This window comes from Ornithorhynchus anatinus, chromosome X1 (assembly GCF_004115215.2).
Source record: "Ornithorhynchus anatinus isolate Pmale09 chromosome X1, mOrnAna1.pri.v4, whole genome shotgun sequence".
Classification (NCBI taxonomy): Eukaryota; Metazoa; Chordata; class Mammalia; order Monotremata; family Ornithorhynchidae; genus Ornithorhynchus; species Ornithorhynchus anatinus.
Genome location: NC_041749.1, coordinates 120864714 through 120871129, shown reverse-complemented (window position 1 = coordinate 120871129; position 6416 = coordinate 120864714). Strand labels below are relative to the sequence as shown.

At 43.3% G+C, this 6416-nt stretch overlaps 1 non-coding gene across 1 annotated transcript; it reads left to right on the top strand.

Annotated features, from left to right (window-relative positions):
- The first annotated feature begins 2833 nt into the window (after positions 1–2833).
- LOC114806741 lies at positions 2834–2971 on the top strand. Its single transcript, XR_003754803.1, has one exon. It is a non-coding gene; the product is annotated as a small nucleolar RNA SNORA7 (small nucleolar RNA).
- Positions 2972–6416: the final 3445 nt, after the last annotated feature.

Sequence of the window (6416 nt, the reverse complement as noted above, 5' to 3'; positions counted from 1 at the left end):
AAATGCTTGAGCATTATGCTAAGCACTTGGTTATGAAGGGGGAGGGAGTTCCAGCCACGAGGGAGGGGATGAGCAAGTGGGTATTTATGGTTATATTGTACTCTCCCAAGTGCTTAGTACAGTGCTTTACACACATTAAGCACTCAATAAATACAATGGCATGAATGAATGAATGAATGAATGAATGAATGAATGAATGAATGAATGAGGTCAACGGCTAGAGAGATAATGAAAACACAGTGAATATGTTAACTTGAGAGAATCAAAGATGTGAGCTGGGTTTTAGTGGGAGTAGAGGAAGGATAAGTAATCAATCCATCAATCAATGGTATTTATTGAGCACTTACCATTTGCAGAGCACAGTACTAAGTGCTTGGGAGAGTACAGTAAAAGAGAGTTGGTGGACGTATTCCCTGCCCACAAGGAGCTCACAGTTTAGAGGGGGAGACTGGAATTAAAACAGATTAGGGAGAGGGGAGATAGTAGAGTGTAAGGTTGTGCTGTGGGGCTGGGATGAATATCAGAGGAGCAGTGAGGAGAGAGAGATTGAGTATCTTAAAGCCAGTGGTCAGGAGTTTCTGCTTGAAGCAATGTACTTTCCAAGCGCTTAGTACAGTGCTCTGCACACGATAAGCACTCAATAAATATGACTGGATGAATGAATGAACTACAGTGGGCTACGACTGGAGAATCTGGAGGAGAGGAGAGACTGCTAGACTGAAAGCTCATTGTGGGCAGAGAATGTGTCTGCTATATTGTTGTGGTGACTCTCTCAAGTTCTTAGCATAGTGCTCTGCACAGAGTAAGTGCTCAATAAATATGATTGGTTGATTGATTGATGGGTGCAAAATGCAATCCAGATGGTATTGATTGAATGCCTACTATGGGCCCAGCATTGTACCAAATGCTTGCAATAGAATTACTAGACATGATCCCTGCCACACTGCTTCTCTGTTGAAGACAGTCAGCTGAAACATCTTTCTCCCCCTCTAGGTAATAAGGGTCCCATTAGGTTGTGAACCCCTTGTGGGCAGTGAATGTGTCTGCCCGTTCTGTTATACCGTACTCTCCTAAGTGCGTAGTACAGCCTTCTGCACACAGTAAGCACTCAATAAATACCATTTATTGATTGATTCATTCATTAAGCTCCTTGAGGGCAGGGATCAGGTTTACTAACTACACCGCACCCTCCCAAGTGCTTAGTACTGTCCCCTGTGCACATTAGGCATTCAATAAATATTACTGATTTATTGATTGAGTGATTGATGCTGGCACTTCCAATAGAACAGGATGGATGGATAAAAAATATTTTCAAATACTGGGAGCAGGAAGGAGAACAAGGATAGAACAAGGAAGCAAAGTGGCCTAATGGAGAGAACATGGGCCTGGGAGTCAGAAGGAACTGGGTTCTAATCCCAGCTCTGCCAATTGTTTGCTGTATGACCTTGGGCAAGTCACTTCCCTTCTCAGTGCCTCAGGTACCTTAACTGTAAAATGGGGATACCTGTTCTCCCTCCTACTTAGACTGGGAGCCCCATGAGAGACAGGGATCCAGTTCACTCCCGGTTCTGCCACTTGTCAGCTGTGTGACTGTGGGCAAGTCACTTCACTTCTCTGTGCCTCAGTTCCCTCATCTGTAAAATGGGGATTAACTGTGAGCCTCACGTGGGACAACCTGATTACCCTGTATCTACCCCAGCGCTTAGAACAGTGCTCTGCACATAGTAAGCGCTTAACAAATACCAACATTATTATTATTATTATTCACTTCTATGTACCTCTGCTCTCCGAACAGTACTGGACACATAGTAAACACTTAACAAATACCATAAAACAAACAAAACAAAAAAAAACATAATGGAAGAATTAGGGAAAGTTCTTCCCATAACACAAGTCTGTTCTGATATAAAGTGATGTACACATGGGCACAAGTGGATTTGGTGTAATAATAATAATAATGGTATTTATTAAGCACTTACTATGTGCCAAACACTGTTCTAAGTGCTAGAGGAGATGCAAGGTAATCAGGTTGACCCACGTGGGGCTCACAGTCTAAATCCCCATTTTACAGATGAGGTAACTAAGGCACAGAGAAGTGTAAGAAGAAACTGTGCCCAACAGAACTTGGTAGCTGGGTGCTTTTGCTACTTTACAGTATTTATTACGGTAAAATAATGATGGGCATAATGATGATATGAGTTTATAATGAAGTATTTCAATCACAGTGGCATCTTCTAGCGGTCTACCCACAACTCGTTCATTCACCTGAAATTAATGCTTACCGGAGCATGGGAAGCAGTGTGGCCTAGTGGAAAAAGCATGGGCTTAGGAGTCAGAGGACCTGGGTTCTAATCCTGGCTCTGGCACTTGCCTGCTGCATGACCTTAGGGAAGTCGCTTTACTTCTCTGGGCCTCAGTTTCCTCAACTGTAAAATGGGGATTCAATATCTGTTCTTCCTCCTATTAGGATTGTGAGTGCCATTGGGACTGGGACTGTGTCCTACCCGATTACCTTGTATCGACTCCAGCGCTGAGAACAGCGCATGGCATATAGTAAGTGCTTAACAGGTACCATTCTTATTATCATTAGTAGTAGTAGTAGTAGTATTAGGAGTAGTAGCAGCAGCAGTAGTAGTAGATTGTAGACTAGACTGTAGCTCACTGTGGACAGGGATCATGTGTTCCAACTCTGTTATATTGTACCAAGGGCTTAGTACAGTGCTCTGCACACAGTAGGTGCTCAATAAATAACATTGATTGATAGAACTAGCAGTAGTAGTAGTAGTAGTAGTTGTAATTCTAGTAGTAGTAGTAACAGTAGTAGTCGCAATAGCCCCTCTCAGGGTCGCACCTGGAGAGTTTCCAGTCCTTTACCAGTCTCGGCTATGGGAGGGAGAGTCAAGCAGAGGCCTATCCATTCCATTCCTAGCTTGGGCAGTGGCTAGCGAGTGGAAGGCAATCTGCTACAAGTCAAAACTCCCCTGTGCTGGGCATGTGAGAGAGTTGAGGGCAGAGACTCGAGTTTACTGTGCGGAAGAAGGCAACGGTAAACCACTTCCATATTTTTACCAAGAAAACTCTCTGGATGCACTACCAGAACAATCGCAGATGGAGGTGTGATGTTCTGGGAGAGATGTGTCCATGGCATCGCTATGGGTTGGACATGACTCGACAGCGTAAGACAACGAGTTGCGATAGTAGTAATAATCATAGTAACAGTAGTAGTAGTAGCAGCGTTTATTGATGTGGTGCCCTGTTCAAGATGCTTGGGAAATACAGAATAAAGACCTGACAAATTCCCTGCCCACAAGGAACTTACATTCAAACCGGGAGACAAAAACAAAAATATTTACATCTAAAGAGGCTGAAAATAAATGAATAAAGCAGATGTGTGAATATGTAGTATAATATATATACTACATATATATATTATATATATATATGCAGTATATATACTGCAGTATAGTATTGATACTATATATACTAAAGAGAGTTTAAATAAAATCAAAAGACCTTTTCATCCTTATTTTACAGATGAGGAAGCTGAGGCACAAAGAAGATAAATGATTTATCCCAGGTCACACAGCAGGCAAGTTACAGTGCCGGGATTAGAACCCATTTGTCCTGACCTCCAATCCCATACTCTTTCCCATTAGGCCATTAATCCAATACTTTTTTATCATCTCTCTGACTTTGTTTTGAGGCCAATCTGATTCTTTCATGTATTGGGTGTGAGTAGTAGCTAAATGTTCAATTAGCATGTCCCTTAAAATAGAAGTTACTTCTAATATTTTGGTCCCCTTAGCAAATTCTACAATCAATCAATCCATCAATCAGTTGTATTTATTGAGTGCTTTCTGTGTGCAGAGTTGGTAGACATGTTCCCTGCTCACAACAAGCCTACATCTAGAGGGACAATCCCAGTATTGGGTAGGAAATGAATGATGTTATTCTCCGTGCTCTTGAGACTAGTCTGCAAAACTGAGGTAGATGGGTGGAAAAGTGTTGAAATTGCTCTCCCCCTCCACCATTCCCCTGCCTGAAAAAAGTGGTATGATTTCATTCTTCCACCACTCAAAAAAAAATATTCCCACGTCACTCTATCTACCCCTCTTATCAGACTCAAACACTGTTGCAGACTTGAAATCCTATTATATATATAGATTATGTTAAATTGGTTCCCAGCAGGTATCTTAATTAAGATGTGCGCATTACCTTGGTCCAGGTGAAATGGCTTGCATGGAATCACAGCCTTCATAATCACACTGAGGACATGGGTCTTGTCCAACTAGGGCCGGCTTCAGGAGGTAAGCAAGGCAAGTGACTGCCTCAAAACGTAAGGTTAGAGGGGGGATTCCTCACAATATTATATGGCCCAGAAGGGGGTGCCACATTTATTAGCACCTCAGGGTGGCCAGTGTCTGAAGCCAGCCCAGGGTCATGCCCTATGCCTACCAATGGGAAAGGCAGATGTCTAGTTGCCATCATAGCACAGCCATAATAATAATAATGATAATAATAATTGTGGTATTTCTTGCAAACTTACTATGTGCTAGGCACTGTACTAAACTCTGCGGTAGATACAAGGTAATCAGGTTGGATACAGTCCCTGTCCCTCATGAGGCTCACAATCTTAATCCCCATTTTCCAGATGAGGTAACTGAGGTCCAGAGAAGTGATTTACCCAAAATCACACAGCAGGGAAGTGGCAGAGCCAGGATTAGAACCCAGGTCCTTAATATGCACCCAATTCTCTTAAAATGTGGGGGCTACATCCTTGTAGAACCCCACATCACAGGTAGGTTGTGCTTGGGTCTGTACCCCTTAAGCACTTGATATTCACCCCACCCTCAGCCCCATAGTACTTGTGGACATATCCTGATACTCTCCCATTTCCCTATCTGTAATTTGTATTAATGTCTGTCTTCCCAGCTAGACTCTGTTATACTGTACTTTCCCAAGTGTTCAGTACTGTGCTCTGCACACAATGAAGCGCTCAATAAATACCAGACCTGGATTGATCCTGACCCCAGATGCATGTGCACAGTTGTTTCAACACTGCAGCATGTTCTATCCAGACACGTTTTTGTTGTGTGAACTACTCGAGTGGAAGTTCCATGTGGGCAGGGATAATGCCACTTCTTTACTCTATATTTCCCAAGCATGTATAGCACAGTTCACCACTTCAAGAGGGAGCTCAAGAAAATACTACTCCTTTTAACTGCTGCTACTACTACTGCTACTACTATTACTAGCCTGACTCTCATCAATTTACTGAGCGGTTACTGTGCGCATAGCACTGTACTAAGCACTTGGAAAGTACAATACAGCAATAAAGAGAGACAATCCTTGCCCACAACAGGCTTACAGTCTAGAGGGGGAGAGATAGACATCAAAATAAATAAACATGCAATAATATAAATAAATAAATAAATAAATGAATAGAAATAAATAGAATCATAGATATATACATATATCTATAACTTGTTTTGTTCTGTTTTGTTTTGTTGTCTGTCTCCCCCTTTTTGACTCTGAGCCCATTGTTAGGCAGGGATTGTCTCTATCTGTTGCCAAATTGTACATTCCAAGCGCTTAGTACAGTGCTCTGCAAAAGTAGGCGCTCAATAAATACGATTGAATGAATGAATGAATATACACTTAAGTACCGTGGGACAGGGAGGAGGGGGGAAGAGCAAAGGGAGTGAGTCGAGGTGATGTGGAAGGCGGGGGGGAGTTGAGGAAAAGGGGAGCTTAGTCTGGGAAGACCTCTTGGAGGAGGTGCACCCTCAGTAGGGCTTCGAAGCAGGGGGAAGAGTGATGGGTGGATTTGAGGAGAGAGGGCTTTGCAGGACAGAGGTATGATGTGAGCCAGGGGTCAGAGGTGAGACAGGCGAGATCGAGGCACAGTGAGAAGATTAGCACCAGAGTAGTGGAGTGTGCAGCTGGGATGTAGAAGGAGAGAAGGGAGGTGAGGTAAGAAGGGGCAAGATGATGGAGAGCTTTGAAACCGATTGTGAGGGGTTTTTGTTTGATATGGAGGTTGATGGGCAGCCACTGGAGATTTTTGAGGAGTGGGGTGACATGCCCTGCACGTTCTGTAGAAAGATAATCTGGGCAGCAGAGTGAAGTATGAACTGAAGTGGGGAGAGGCAGGATGTTGGGAGGTCAAAAAGGAGGCTGATGCAGTAATCCAGTTGGGATAGGATGAGTGATTGTACTAACGTACTGGTTTGAATGGAGAGAAAAGGGTGGATCTTGGCAATGTTAGAATGAGATAGGGGGTGAGCCCCCTGTAGAACAGAGTCTGTGTCCAAGCTGCCCCAGTGCTTAGCACATACTGAGTGCTGAATAAAGGCCATATTCATTACTATGACTCTTTCCTGGAAAGTGGCTTCTACGACTGTGGGAGTGAAGGA